Here is a 17,850-nt window from a genome sequence, read left to right as displayed (position 1 = left end):
GATTTAATTTTTATTTTTATGAAATTTGACCGAGTCAAAATGTTTTAATTAATAATTATATTACCAGGTAAATTTTTTTATTTGTTTACATAACATAACATTACAACATCTCTTCCATACTGTCCTATAGAGTGTCTCTTGGCACATACACATCATATAAATTACAACTAGAAATCAAAGTGTGCTCACAAAGCATAACACCAACTTAGATCCATCTTAACTCTGGGTCTATCAAGCGCCAAGAGCGATCAAATCTCTCAAGGTGAAAACCTATTTTTGAGTGCAAAACTTGAGGAAAGGTTTGCACCTTGAGAGATTTGATTCCTCTCAGCACTTAGATTCAGAATTAAGATGGATCTAGGTTGGTTTAATTTTTTGTTTGTTTGCTAGGTTATGTGAGTCCTGAGATGACTGACAGGCCTACCCTATGGTTTGAATAGCCATGACTTAGGGGCATCTAATTTGTTAAAATCACTTGGGGATTGCACTCAACTTGGGCCACACTAATCCTTAGCATGGATAGATTTTTGCACGATTTTTGCACACAAAATTTCAAACTGGTGACCTTTACACCACAGAGTTCCTTAATAGAACACCCTGTCGCCATCTACACTATGCCCCATGGGCTAAGTTGGTTTAATAATTAATAATTAATTAATTTACTAATTTAATTAATTAATTAATTAATTAAATTTACTAATCTACTAATTTATTAATTAATTTTTTTCTCTTTTTTCTTTTTTATGTTTATGTAATTTGATTGAGTCAAAATATCTATATAGCATAATAGTACATTACAACATCAATTTTGTGTGTGTAATATTTTTTTTACTATTACAAACAGATAAAGAATTGAAAATCTCCATATTAGATTATAAATCACTTTGCTTTTCCTTACATTGATTTTTTAGTGTGTGAATCCATATATACATTCAAAAACTTGTTAGTAAAAAATAATATGATGAAAACAATGACAACAATTACATACATGGTAATAATACACATAAACCATGCACACCATGGTTTATTCTAGAAAATGTTAATTTGTGCAAAACTAGTTAACAATAGATTTATTATTATCTTTGGGTTAAAAACAATCATGCGTTGACTTAAAAGCAACCAAGTTGGGGAAAATCCCCACTTAGCCATGTGAGTCCTCTTCTCAACTCAATCACATTACAATGTAGAATCCCCAAGCCTTTTAAAAACTTCATCACATGTAATCCATGGTCTCTAATACCATGCACCACCAAAACCACGTGCATGTAACCATCATTATGGGCTTAAAATTCCTCACTCTAATCTTAATTGGGGAATCTGCATGCTTTCCTCCCCTATCACTTAGGCCTATTCTGAGACGTCACTAGCAGGGTTACACATGTCAAACAACTTTTTACATCTTTATGCTCATATACATACAATTTACAAATTTCTTCTTGAGAGTCATTTCTCTTTTTTGTTATTACTATCCAAAACTTATGTCACTATTCTTTTAAGTATGCACACTTACTCATACTAGATGTTCTCCTCACCATATCTCACTTTTATGGCTACATATTCTCTTATTGCATCTCTATTTATTCTTAGGAAATCTTCACGTTTGTGGGTCAAATCACAACCCATATTCTCTATTGTTAGTTTCAACCCCAACAAAAAAATTTGCCAAGCATTTACAACCATCTCCTCCTTCTAATCCATTGGCTATGACACCACTTTTTAGTAAATAAAATATGAGATAAATAATGGTAAAATTCACAAACATAAACCATGCACATCATGATTTACCCTAAAAAACCCTTATTGGGGGAAAACAACTAACAATTATTTTATGGCTCAAAAACAACCATGCCTTGCCTTAAAAGCAGGCAGACTAACTAACATCCTGGGTTGGCCACGTGACCTCCCTCCTAAACTCAAGCACATTACAACTAAGAACCCTCAAACCATTTAAAGTCTTTATCACGTGTAATCCATGGGCTCTAATACCACAAACCACCAAAACCATGTGCTCAAAACCACTACTGTGGTCTTAACAAATTTGACTCTTTCACATAGCCAAATTTACCCTAACAATAAACATTTTAAATAACAAAATTCACAATGTCATAAAAAAAAAATATTCTCAAATTTATACAAAAAAAACCAAAATGTAAAAGTATTACACTATGCCATTTAAAAAAAGGAATTAGTCATACTTAAAGTTTGATTGATAATTCCCTATTTCCCTATTAATTTAATTTTTGTGTATATATATGTGTGTGAAGGTTTGTTCATTTATAAGGAAAAATTACATCCATAGGCTAACAAAATGCCCATGTCCTCATGCCTACCGAATTTGTTGGCTAGTAGAAAATTTTCAAAAATGCTAACTCTTAGCCATTGCCATTTAGTTGTCAAAAAATTGATAGGGACACAATACCAAAACACTAGAAACATTAAGACACAATAGATTACCATTAGGATGGAGAACTAGGGTGGGGGTTGGGGTGGGGGAGGGGGGAGGGAGGTGACTGAAACTCACAATGCACATGTTTTTCCATATGGATCAAACGACCATCCAAATGATCCAAACTTTCCTATAGATGCCATTGATTGCATTGGAGACAAGCCAAACTATCTTGATGTGTCGCTAATTCCATTAGAGGTCATTCACGAAGGTAATGAGTTCGTTTCTGACATCATGCCTTGCCTTTGAAAGGTGCTCCATATACACTTGATGTTGCCTATGTATGGTGAGCATTTCTTTTAACACTTCAGAATTTGAGCCATGATGTTCAACATGACATATAAACCCCTCCGAGCAGTGGTGTTCTTCATGTTGATTAGGAGAATTAGGTTATTGGGTAGAGGTAAGTTCCATTAGAGTTGGCGCCTCTGGAAGAGGGCAGTTGGATTAACCCCTTTCCCTAGCACCTTGACAGGTGCAACCATGTTGGCATGATATTTCATGTTTGGCTAGAACCCTAGGGAAACTAAAACTTCAAAGAGTATCAAATATTTTCCACTGAGTCAAATGATGCATACCTAATACGTAACAAGAGTCATAGTCTTCGGGAATTTCCCAATTTTGAATGTGCCCAACCCAGCCAAGAAGCTCAAGTAAACACTATAGTTGAAGTCCATCAAAACCAAGAAGCACAAACCCAAAAATAGTAGATCTAGGGTCTAGAACATATAGTTGTCAGTCGTTAGCTCTATCTACCAACCATATACACGAGCTAAACACTGACTTTGAAATAGTCGATAGGCCTTGTTGTTGCACTCCCATAGAAACACTTAAAACCCAGGAAGGTAACCAACATTACAAACTGCCAAACCACCACAATGACTGACAATGAACAAGAAACTCCCTCCTTCTTAGATTTACCAGATGACACTGGAGGAGAGGTCCCTAGCAGGATGGGTCGAAGACCCATGGCCATACCCACACATTTCTCCCCAACACAGAAGGCAAACAATTCACCAGGCCATAGAATCTAGACTACATATAAAACCACTAGAGAGGCTCCAACTCAACACAAAAACTACATAACACCCAAACAAAACAAGAGAGCCAACTAGAACCAGGAATTTAAAATGCACATTTTAATGAATAAATGGATTCAGTATTCTAAAAAATCCCTAAGACACTCAAACATTACAAATGAAACAACTTAAATTTATGACTCTTAAAAATCTCTACAAAATTTTGACAAAATTGACCAGAAAAAATTCCTCAAAAAAAACCATTTCTTTTATTAATTAAACTCACCATGTGTATATATATGTGTGTGTGTACACACACACACACACACACACACACACACATATATAATTTTATAATATCATTAATAAATATAATTTAAACTAATATACCTTTAATAAAACACTAAAATAAACTTTACAACAAAATTATCTAGCTATCATAAATGTTACACTTTTAATAAAACATTAAAATAAGTTTAACCATCAACTTACTTAATCAATATTAAGTAGATATCATAAATACTACACCTTTAATAAAACATCAAGATAAAATTAACAACAATGTCGGACCAAGAGGTAACTCCTCAAATGTAGTCGTCTTATTCATTCAGGTTGTTCATTATTATATACAATAGGGAGTGACTATTCATTTCATCTCCCAATGACTCTTCATTTCCTTTATTATGTATTTACACTAATTATAGTTGTTCACCCAATCCCTATGATTAGGTGTCAACATTCTCCCCTTAATCTGAAGGGATGTTGGTGAGTCCAAGCATCGTTCTGAATTTTTCAAGCTTTTCTCTTCTAAGCGCTTTGGTGAAGATGTCTGCAATTCGCTCATTAGTAGAGTAATGGCGAAGATGGATTGTTTTGACCTCAACATGATGTCAAATCAGATGATATTTTGTATTTATGTGCTTCATTCGATCATGGAACTTTGGGTTCTTGGCAAACTTTATTGCCGAGATGTTGCCGACCATGAGTGGAGTCGATTGTACTTGTTTTACCTGCAAATCTTCCAGAATTTTCCTGAGCCACACAATTTCTTTTTTTGCCTCAGATGCTGCCACATATTCTGCCTCTGTTGTGGAATCTGCTGGAACTAATTGTTTGTGTGATCTCCAGGAGACAACTCCTGATCCAAGACTCATAGCATAACCTGAAGTAGATACCCCAGTTTCTTTGTCTCCATCGAAGTTTGAATCAGCTTATCCATTTAAGTTGAAGTCGCCCACTTGTGTATACTTGATTCCAAAGTCATAAGTTCCCTTCAAGTACTTTAGAAATCTTTTTGCAACAAACCAATGTCCCTCACAAGGCTTTTGCATAAACCTGGAGAGGATTCCAACAACAAACGAAATGTCTGGTATGGTAGTAGTTAGGTAGTTGAGACTTCCTACAAGCTGTCTATACTTTGTTGCATCCTCAGATTCTTTTCCTTAAATAGATGTGATATTTAAGTTTTGTTCCATTGGAGTAGTCAGAGGATTGCATTCATTCATGCCAAACTTGTTCAATAGATCTCCAATGTACTCCTTTTGAGAAAGGAATATGGACTTCGTATGTTGAGTTACTTCAATACCAAGATAGTAATGAACATAGTCCAAATCAGTCATTTCAAAACCTTTCCTCAATTCCTTCTTTATGGATGTAATGTAGCTCTCATTGTTCCCTGTCATCAAAAGATCATCAACATATACCACAAGATATACAACTATTTTTCCAACCTTCTTGACAAACAAAGTTGCATCATCAAGATCATAATGTTTGAAATTGAGTTTCAAAAGATGCTCAGTTAGCTTTTCATACCAGGCTCGCAGTGCTTGTTTGAGGCCATACAAGGATTTAACAAGTTTTCATACTTTATGTTCATGTCCTCTTACAAAAAATCCTTCAAACTGGGACATAAAAACATTCTCTTTTAGATCTCCATTCAAGAAAACAGTTTTTACATCCATCTGATGGACTTTCCAACCGTTATGAGCTGCTAGGGAAAAGAGTGTCCGGATGGTAGCCCATTTTGCTATGGGGGAAAAAGTCTCCTCATAATCAACCCCTTATTTCTGTGCAAAACCTTTTTCCACAAGCATGGATTTGTGCTTGTCAAGTGAGCCATCAGCTTTATACTTGTTCTTGTAGACCCACTTGCAGCCAATTGGTTTGGTTCCCAATGGAGGATCAACCAGCTTGAAAGTGCCATTCTTTATCAAGGTATCATAGTCCTTTTTCATTGCTTCTTTCCATTCATCACGAGAAGCAACTTATTTGAAGGAAGTTGGTTCAAAATATGTAGACAAATTCAATTCTCAATCATAAGAAACATCCATATCAACAGGTGAATCAGAGTCATCTACATCACTTCCATTTTTCTGGGTTGAATTTCTAGTTCCTGTCTTTCCAACCTCATTAGGATGAACACTTTCAAGTGTCTTTGTCAGCCACTTTGGGGGACCTTTCTGAGATGGTCCAGGCTGCTCCATTGATTGAGTTGGGACTGAATCAAGATTTAGTCTCCCAATTCTGTCAATCACATCACTCAAAGTATCATCCATTGCTGGAGATTCATGTGGGGGAGAGAGTGCTTAAGAAGAAGATTCCATAGGTTGATCTAGTATAGGAATCCCCCCTTCAAGATGTGGAATCTAATTATCAAATTCTTGAAATGATTTTGTATTTGTGAATCTATCCAAGTGATCAAATTATCGCTCAACAACATTGTCAGTTTTGGATGATTCAAGAAAGATTACATCTCTAGATACAACAAGCTTTTTATTGACTTCATCATAGTGATGATATGCTTTGAAGGTGTTTGAATACCCCAGGAAGATACACTTACGACTTCTCCATCAACATTGTTAGTAAATTCTTCAAAAGAATCTCTTCTAAAAGTCATGTGGCAAGCTGCTTCTGAATCAAGCAACCAATCATTTTTCTAAGAAGAAAGTGAAGCATTAAATAAGTCTTTATTTACTCCAATATTATAGTGTGCCACAACATAGTGAGTGGATTTAGGTGCTTTACCTTTCTCTTTATCATTAGTTTTACCTTTGGGTTGGTTTCTTTCATGCTCAATTTTGTCCCAAGGCAACTTGCATGTGGATGCATCATGTGATCCATCTCTTTTGTAGCATATGCAGTGAAAATATGACTTTTCTCCTTTAGAGTGTCTGCCCCCCCTGCCTATGAAATATCTTCCTCTTCCTCTTCGACCACCTCTTCCTCTTGAAGAATCTTGAGCAAGATTCTTCTCTCTATGCACAAGGCACATAGCCTCTTCAGAAGACATAGGAGCTGTCTTCTTCCCAAAAAATTTCTCTCTTTCAACAATTTTTTTCATAAGGGAGTCAAAGGTAATATCTGTGAGGTTTCCATTTGCTTGCAATGACTCAAGATAATTTGAGTAAGTGGGATAAAGTTCCTTGAGAAAAGCTATCATAGGAATGTCCAGTTCAACATTAGTGACTTTGATATCATGCATAATATATTTTACTTCTGATGCAAGAGTAAGAGGATCATCATTTTGTAATTCAAGGGTGAACAATTTAATTATGAGTTGAACAACTTCAAGTGCAGAGTGTGAATCATAGAGTTCCTTCAGTTTTTGTAAGGCTTCGAAAGCATTTGAAAATGGCAAAATATAGTGACTCACCTCTTCATTTATTGATGCTGCCATCAATGCACAAGCCTTGTTGTTCTTATTTTCCCAAATGGCTAATTCCTTGCCTGAGTAGGCTGTTCTGGCTCTTTGTCTCCATCTCCAACACACACTCCTTTCCACAACTCATTATAAATGACAGTGTGTTTGACTTTCCGCGACCATTCAGGATAGTTCTCCTTCCCTGTGAGAACCATTCCCACAATAGATATCAATGAATGCATTTCAAAAAATGTGTACTGTGTAATTCGACTACTGGTTAACTTTGTAACCAATCAACTGTGCTTAAATCCAGTTCTGTACGTGGATTTTCCCCTTGAGGGTCCCGCTTATCTAACCAATCACTGTCAGTCCCTTGTTGACTTCTCCTTTTATCAAGCGCTTCAATCCGTGCCGTTGATCTCACTTCTCCAGATCCAACGGATATCGCGTCCAACAGAACCAAAAGGAATTAAAACTCCAGTTCATAACCTTATCACGTCCATTTTTAACATTAACCTGTGTGCACTTTCGGAAGTGATATGCATCCGATCAATCAACCAATGAACAGTCTTGATGGCTGGAACTCAACGAGGTTTTAATCCCATTGTATAAAACCTTATCATGTCTAAAATTTAAATTAACTCACATGCATCTTCTGACGCGATCACTGTCAGATCTGACCCATCTAATCGAACGGCTATCGTGTCACCCGCTCACCAACTAGCTTGGCCAATCTCCACCGTTGATCAATCCCGCTTGATCCAATGGCTATCGCGTAATCTTGCGTGAAATCTTGCACGATGCATAACAAGTCGAGAGCGCACGAGAAAAGTGGTTTTCTCGTGCTACATGTTGCCCTCTAAGGTTAATCGCGTGAAATTTTGGAATTCCTCTTACAGCCTTTAGTGTGTGCGAGTTACACTTACACTTATCAATACCACCCAGGTGCTTAATTCATATTTATAATAAAGGCGAGCATAAGGAAAGGTTTAGCGCTTAAACTCAGTATTTAGCACTTAACACTAATTGATTGTGATTTATAAATAAAATGTATGAACAGAGAAAAAATACCTGAAAACTAGCCGGACGTTTGCATCAGTTTCCAGAGAGGGGCAACAGTTACGAGAGAGGGGAAAACCTATAGAACGGTTATCAAATTCTTGAGAGAGGCACACCCGTGGTCAGAACATAGGCAAAAGGGAGTTACAAAGCAGAGAGGGAAGCTAAAAATGGCACTGGCTCCGATACCATGTCAGACCAGGAGGTGACTCCTCAAATGTAATCCTCTTATTCATTCAGGTTGTTCATTATTATATACAATGGGAGTGACTGTTTAGTTCATCTCTCGATGACTCTTTATTTCTTTTAATATGTATTTACACTAATTACAATTGTTCACCCAATCCCTATGATTAGGTGTCAACAAACAAGCTTCTTATCCTTAAAAGATAAATAAGAATAGAAATTTTCTAAAAATTATCAACAACAAACTTACCTAGATATCATAAATGCTACACCTTTAATAAAACATCAAGATAAATTGCCAACAAACTTGACTAGCTATCATAATCCAATCCATTTACCTTTTTAAATAAAACATCACGATAAGCTTGACAACAAATTTGACTAGCTATCATAATCCAATCCATTTACCTTCTTTTTGGGAAGGTCATTGTAATAAAATATGTTTTAGAGAAAACATACAGAGGATATATAGATACTAGTTTCACAATATTCCTGTGTAATCATTATATCTCCGAGAAATCACGTTTCTATGTTTAAAAAAATTGTATTTAGAACTTTATTCTTTAACCTTACAATTTTTTTTTTTTTTAATAATTGTGCATGAGTGATATGTTTTGAAATAGATTTCACCATTGTATTCATGAAACTTTTAAGTCCCATCTTTTTATTGTGGAATATATATATATATATATATATATATATATATATATATATATATATATATATATAATTTTATAAATATTATTTAATAAAATTTAATTTAAAATAAAAATTAATGTTAAAATAATTAATTATTTTTTAAAATAAATTATAATTTAAATTATTAATAATATTTTAAAAATTTTGATTAAATTTATAAAAAATAATTTTATAATATAATTATATTTATTTCCAAATTATTAATGGGAGGTTTATCATTACCTCAACAATATCATTAGTGGTGGGTATTTAATCAAGTTTTCATTGGTGAGTAGGTATTTAATCAAGTGTTTTTAAAAAAAATAAGAAGTTAAAATTAAAATAGTAAAAAAATTAGGTATTTATTATTATTATAATAGTTTTTTTAAGTGGATATTTAATGAAATATTTATATAATACATTTTGTTTGTAAGAGAAATGAAAGAAACAAAAAAATAGGTAAAGTAATATATATAGGGTTCCGAATGTATGATATATATTTGAATTTTGTGGATTTAAGCCATATAAATTTAAAAATATATATTGATTAGAATTTTTTAATATAATTTTAAATTAGAATGTGATATATTATTATTTAAAATGTATTTTTCAATAAATAAATAAATTCAACACACAAAAAAATTCCTAATGTATTTCGTGATTGGGTAGAATTCTAGGGCAACTAAAACTTCAAAGAGTATCAAATATCTTTCACCGAGTCAAATGACGTATATCTAAGACGTAACAAGAGTCGTACTCTTTGGGAATTTCTCAATTTTGAATGTGCCCAACCCACCCAAGAAGCTCAAGCAAACACTATAGTTGAAGTCCATCTAAACCAGGAAGCACAAACCCATAAATAATAGAGCTAGGGTCTAGAACATATAGTTGTCGGTTGTTAGCTCTATCTACCAACCATATATAAGAGCTAAACACTGAATTTGAAATATTCAATAGGCCTTGTTGTCACACTCCCATAGAAACACTCAAAACCTAGGAAGGTAACCAACATTACAAACTCCCAAACCACTACAACGACTGATGACGAACAAGCAACTACCTCCTTCTTAGGTTAACTAGATGACACTTGAGGAGACGTCCCTAGCAGGATGGGCTAAAGACCCAAGACTGTACCCACAAATTTCTCCCCAACACAAAAGATAGACAATTCACTAGGCCATAGAATCTAGACTACATATAAAACCATTAGAGGGGCTCCAACTAAACACAAAAACTACATTAGCACCCAAACAAAACAAGAGATCCAACTAGAATCAGGGATTTAAAATGCACTTTTGAATAAATAAATGGATACAATACTCTAAAAAACCCTTAAGACACTCAAATTTTACAACGCTCACCATGTATATATATATATAAAATTAATATTATTAATAAATATAATTTAAACTAATACACCTTTAATAAAACACTAAAATAAACTTTACAACAAATTTATCTAAATATCATAAATGTTACACTTTTAATAAAACATTACAATAAATTTAACCACCAACTTACTTAATCAATATTAAATAAATATCATAAATACTGCACCTTAATAAAACATCAGGATAAGATTAACAACAAACTTCTTATCCTTAAAAATAAGTGAGAATAACAATTTTCTACCATTTATCAATAACTAACAACAAACTTACCTAGATATCATAAATAAAAAATAAGCTGACAACAAACTTGACTAGCTATCATAATCCAATCCATTTACCTTTTTTAGCTGACAACAAACTTGACTAGCTATCATAATCCAATCCATTTACCTTTTTTAATAAAACATCTAGATAAGCTTGACAACAAACTTGGCTAGCTATCATAATCTAGCTATCATAATCCAATCCATTTACTTATTTTTGGGAAGGTCATTGTAATAATTCATCTAGATTTTTGGAAAGGATGTTTTAGAGAACACACAAAGAGGATATACGGATACTTCTTTCACAATATTGCTCTGTAATCATTATATCTCTGAGCAATAATCATTATATCTCTGAGCAATCATGTTTCTATGTTTAAAAAAAATTGTATATTCGTTTACTTTAGAACTTCATTTTTTAACCTTGCAACTTGTTCTCTTTTTATAATTTAAAAATAATTGTGCATGAGTGATATGTTTTGAAAATAGATTTCATCATGATATTCATGAAACTTTCAAGTCCCATCTTTTTATTGTGGAATATATATATATATATATATATATATATATATAATTTTACATTAGAATTATATATTTTATAAATATTATTTAATAAAATTTTAATATAGAATAAAAAATATTTTATAATTAATTGTTTTTTAAATAAATTATAATTTAAATTATTATTAATATTTTAAAATTTTCAATTAAATTTATAAAAAACAATTTTATAATTAAATTTTCAATCAACTTTATAAAAATAATTTTATAATATAATTATATTTATTTTCAAATTATCAATTTTATAATATAATTATATTTATTTCCAAATTGTTGAATTGAGACTTCTGTGATCCATAACATATATAGAATATTTTTAGGCGTAAATCACATTTTGAAAACCTTTGTTGACGCGTTTCCAACCAACTAGTGTGGTTCATCGTCAGGACAAGTTGAGGAGTCAGATCAAAGCTGTCAATTATACAGGGAGAGCAAATCCTCAAACGATTAGGATGACTGGGTTGACCATCAACGACTATCTAAAACAGGTTAGACAAAAAATAAAATTAAAATATTAATAAGTCAAAGGTAACCGAATAAATAACCCCTTGAAATGCATTAGTTATTCAATTTTAACATATTAATATATTTTACTTAGGTTAATAAATTATTCCATCCAACTCATTTATAATTTATTTAATTATATATGTAAAAAGGGAGTTTATACATAATAGAAAGATACATTCTCAAATTTTAATTATTATATTAAGTTACTTATTCCTAATTTATTTAATCAAATGAATTGCTAGAGATGAGAAAAGGGGGTTTTTATTAGTTTATTTAATTATTTATTAATTAACTAATTTATGAATTCAAAAATTATAATTATGATTTACTGGAAAAAATTAAGAGTATTGGTTAAAATTGATCAGAATGCACCTCTATTTCTATTTTTATTTTTATTTAATTTCTAAGATAAAGGTAGAAACAAATTAACAAATAGGAATATTCAAATACATGACACGTAATAAAAATTAATTTCTATTTTTATTTTTATTTAATTTCTAAGATAAAGATGGAAACAAATTAACAAATAGGAATAATCATATACATGGCATGTAATAAAAATATTATTTTGTTTTATTTTTATTTTTAATTATATTATTATAATTTTTATTTTAAGTTATTAATTATTATTATCAATTATATATATTTCATTTTGTTTTATTTATTTATTTTATTTTTTAACGAGGAGGACAAGAACAGGACAATAGCAGAAAATATAACTAAAAAGGAGAACCCTAGGAGGAAGGGAAAGGAAGCTTTAAGGAGAAGGAACCATGGAAAAGGGGAAACCCTGACAAGACTAAGAAGAAAGGGTATAACAGAAAATATAACTAAAAAGGAGAACCCTAGGAGGAAGGGAAAGGAAGCTTTAAGGAGAAGGAACTGGGGAAAAGGGGAAACCCTGACAAAACTAAGAAGAAAGGGCAGGGATCCAACAACGAGTGATCTTGCAGCCATCATCCCTATTGAGATTGTTAGGCCTTTTTTCAATCTCAATCGCTTCCTTGAATTTAGAGTGATGGAAATGGGCAACCTTGGTAATAACCTTGGCCTCCTCAATAACATCATTAGTGGATAGGTATTTAATCAAATTTCCATTAGTGAGTAGGTATTTAATCAAGTGCTTTTTGAAAAGAAAAGAAAAGAAAGTTGAAAGCAAGGTGGTAAGAAAATCATGTATTTATTATTATTTTATTTATAATTTTATTATTATTATAATAGTTTTTTAGTGGATATTTAATGAAATGTTTATATAATACACTTTGTTTGTAAAATAAATGAAAAAAATAAAAAATAGACAAAGTAATATGTGTGTGGGGGGTTCAGAATGTATAATATATATTTGAATTTTGTGGATTTAAGAATTATAAATTTAAAAATATATATTGGTTAGAATCTTTCAATATGATTTTAAGTTAGAATGTGACGTATTAGTATTTAAAATGTATTTTTCAATAAAAAAATAAATTTAAAAAACTCTTAAAGTTTTTAAACTTTGCAAATTAAACAATTTAAACTTATAATTCTTAAAATCTTTACAAAATTTTAAACAAAATTGACTAAAAAAATTCCTAGAAAAAACTATTTTTTTATTAATTAATCTATATTTTTTTTTACATTAAATCAATTTTATATAAACAAATTTTATAACCATATAAATTTAAATTAATATAACTCTAATAAAACACTAAATAAACCAACTTATCTAGATATCATAAATACTACACCTTTAATAAAACATCAAAATAAACTTAACCAACTATCTTAATCATATTAAAAATAAACTTAACAACCAGCTATCTTAATCATGTTAAGTTAGATATCATAAATACTACACCTTTAAGATAAACTTAACAACAAACTTACCTGGATATCATAAATGCTACACCTTTTATTAAAGGTCAAGATAAGCTTGACAACAAACTTACCTAGATGTCATAATCCAACCCATATAAAACATCTAGATAAGTTTGACACCTTACCTAGCTATCATAATCCAATCCATTAAACTTCTTTTGAAAGATCATTGTAATAATTCATTTAGGTTTTAGAGAACACATAAAGAGGATATCTAAATACTCTTTTTCACAATATTCCTTGGTAATCATTATATCTATAAGCAATCATGTTTCTGATGTAATCATTATATCTATGAGCAATCATGTTTCTATGTTTAAAAATAATTGTGTATTCTTTTACTTTAGAACCTTTAATGTTTTCATATTTCATTGTGTATTCTTTAACGTTGCAACTTGTTTTTTTTTTAATATTTAAAAAGAATTGTACATGAGTGAACATGTTTTGAAATAGATTTTATCATTGTGTTTATCACGCTTTTTATTTTAGTGTGGATATATACATTATAATTATATATTTTATAGAGATTATTTAATCTAAAATATTTTATATATTTGTTTATAAATAATTTATTTTTTAATAAATTATAATTTAAATTATTATTAATATTTTTAATTAAATTTATAAGAAACAGTTTTATAATTTAATTATATTTATTTTTAAATGGTTAATGAGATGTTTATGACTAATCTTATTAATGGGTGGGTATTTAGTTAAGTTTTCTTTGTAAAATGAAAAAAAGAAAGTTTGAAAAAAATATTGTGTTTATTATTATTAAATTTATAATCTGTTTTTAGCGAATATTTAATGAATTTTTTTTATATAATATATTTTTGTTTATAGAAAGAAATGAAAAAGAAAAAGACAAAATAAAAATGGAGAAAGTAACATTATATGATATTTAGATTTTTTTAAAATATATATGGATGTTCATGAATTTAAAGAGTCCATATCAATAACATTCACGAGGATATGTAATTTTAAATGAGACTAAGAGTGCATGATATATATTGAAATTTTATGGATTTAAGAAAATATAAAATTAAAATTGTATTTTATATGGTGTATTTTAAAATTGTATTTTTAAAGTTAATTGGATAAAAAATAATTTAGAAAAAATAGAGTAATTTGAATAATTCTATATATTTTATTATGAAAAATTTATTTCTACGAAAATGTAAAGATTTTTAAGATAATATATCATATTTTTTATATTAATAAGATAATTATGAGATAATATTGTTAAATTGATTGTGAAATAAATATATATATTACTTTATTTCCCCTCACATTTTATGTTATAAAAATTAAAAATATTTTATGATTTTATTATTATTATTTACTTAAAAATGCTTATTAATAAATTAAACATCTATACAATAATAACATTAAAAATATTGTTACTTCTAAGTTTAAAAAAAATGTGGCGTGAGAAAGATTTAGCACTTAAAATAAAATTAAGATATAAGGAGTTCATCAACCCTACCTTAGAAGATCAAAAGTATCTCTCTGTTTTAACTAGCTCAAAGAGAAAATTAATATAGCCAAGATTAGAACGAACTCTCATGTGCTCCATAGTGAAACGGGTGGTTGAGTTGTGCCTAAAACACCATGGATGGAAATGTTAGAATAGGAACATCTAGGATGAAAATCACTTCCTCTTAAAGTGCCCCGGGTACAACCACATTAGATCTCAGTTTCAAAATCTTTGTTGCAATACTGACCTTTCTAGCCTTTTAAGTTGTCAAAATTACAGTGAGCTCGGGAGGCTTCTCTCCAAGCTTTTTGAGCATAGGAATAAAATCTTAAATCAAACTAAATAATTTGTTTCTTTAGGTTCAATAGACCAAAGTTTAATCTCAGTTGACGTTAACCATCATCATCATTATCAAAATTATTTGAAAATATTTTTATAGTATTTCTTTTTATTTAAATTTAAATTATTATTTTTAATAATTTGTTTTAATATTTAAATTAAAATTTTAAGTAATTTAATATAAAAATCACACACCTATTTTTAAAAATACATAATAAAATAATATTTATTTTAATAAATGCGAAATTTAACATTTACATTTAATACTAAAACTATAAAATAAAAATATATTTAATCCCTATTAAAATTATACGTTATAAATTAAATGCCCGTGTTGCTAACTTTCTTGTTTCTTCCATATAAATTTAATTTTAATTTTAATGATGTGAAAGATACCCGATACCCTCACTATTAACTTAATTAAACAATTGAAATTACGCAAGAACAAATTTATACAAAATAAAGGTACTTTTAAAATAATAATAACCATTATATTAGTTTTTATCAAACTAGACTTACAATACTTTTAAAATAATAATACTAACCATTATATTATTGGTTTTTATCAAAGTATAATTTATAATTATAGTAATTAATTTATTTTTTCGTTGATTATTATTAATTTAATATTAATGTTTCATTTTGAAAAATAATTATTTATTTTATAATATTATTAAAAAAATTATTGTTCAAATATTTTATTGGATCATAATTTGAAGGTCTTGTTATAATTTTGCATATTATAATATCATGCAGATAAATGTTTTATATATTTTTTGCTATAATTACATGGAGAGACATTATTTGGTATAATAGGAAGGAGACAATATTCTGTCTTGTTATGTTATGTAAATATTTTGAGTTAGTCAAATTACATAAAAATAAAAAATAAAAATAAATAAAATTTAAATAAAATGAAATAAAATCATATATATATATATATATATATATATATATATATATATATATATATATATAGGTAAATTAAGAAAGTCTATTGTTTCATCAACAAGTGATACATCAAACTATTCTTTGTTATGATCTACCACTGGGGAAATCAGACCATCGACATAATAATAAGTCTTTTGTCCAAAAATAAATATTGAGGATTCAAAAGTTATTATTATCAAGAGTCTTTCCATGAGTAATATATATGCAAAAAAAGAGAACATGTTGTCTTATGGGAGTACCAACCATGGTGGAAAGATGGTATCTTGTTTGGAAATTCAAGGTAATAAAAACAAGAGTGGCAAATTGGAGACAAAACTTGGAAATCGAGGTGAGAGGAAGAACTTGCCTGATAGCCAGAGGGAGTTTGTTCAAGTGATGGAAGCTCTACACTGTGGATGTCGTGAGAATGTCACTGTGATTTCCCAATGAACCAAGAGAGCATATTGTGGAGAGTGACCTGCCACAACGCAACAAGAGGAAATCCATGTTGTGAGTAGATAATTTATGATATCCCAGTTGTCCATCTCCCCACTTAAATAGATGTCCACCGTAAGAAAAGAACTCGAGAGGAATAAAATGACTCCAACCTCGCTTGGATAAGGAGCCACCAAAACTTCATAAAACAGAGGTTCAAATTCAATATGAGGGATGCCTAGGTCAGGAGGACCTAGAAAGTCCCTAGTAGCAGAAATGGAAGTAGAAATACTCCACGCTAACAGACTACAGATGAGGGTGGAGAGGAATTCATTGTCTCTGGAGGATTATGAAACATGAGTGGAGGAGTTGTAGTGAACCAAGGATTTGCCATATCAATTGCCTTGAGACTTGTCTTAAGGTGTGAGCCACTGAGAGTAATCACTATATTAATTGGTATCATGGGTGCGCCCAGGTTGGGAGCGAGTTGGCCCAACCCTTCCCCCCTCCGATGATCGGGTGATGGCAGGCCACATGCTTCCTCCTGCCTTATGATTTCAATAAATTTACCACCTTGAGTGGGGATAACAATTTTAATTTCAGGTATAAAATTATAAACTTAAATTAAACTATCGTACTCTAGGTGTTGACAACCCAAGATTTTTCCCATTGTATTCTTCTCTAATGTAGCCTATTTAAAGGCATAAACATGTTCAATGAATTTTATTTTTTACCAAAGAGAAGAAAATAAAATTAAACCACACGTTTAAACAAGGTTGGAGGTAAGTAGTGGAGCAAATTCAAAATCATACATCAATGTCAAGGATTTTCTCTTAAGGTATGTCCTACATGTTTTGGGTTTGGGAATTTTACCTCTGCATTTAATCTCTCTTTGCTCTGAATCCTAAACTTCCCCAAAACCACCTGATTGTCCAAATTTGTGATTTCACTAACTTGCAGATCATTCAATTTCATCACTTGTCTTGTCTTACGCTTAGAGTTTACATTCTCATTCTGAACAAACTACTCCTCCAACTCCTCAAGTCCCAATGTACCACCAAA

The sequence above is a fragment of the Pinus tabuliformis genome, chromosome 1_2 (assembly GCF_031772625.1).
Source record: "Pinus tabuliformis cultivar Carrire ecotype Pingquan chromosome 1_2, CPIR1, whole genome shotgun sequence".
NCBI classification, from domain to species: domain Eukaryota; kingdom Viridiplantae; phylum Streptophyta; class Pinopsida; order Pinales; family Pinaceae; genus Pinus; species Pinus tabuliformis.
This window is presented reverse-complemented; position numbering follows the sequence as displayed.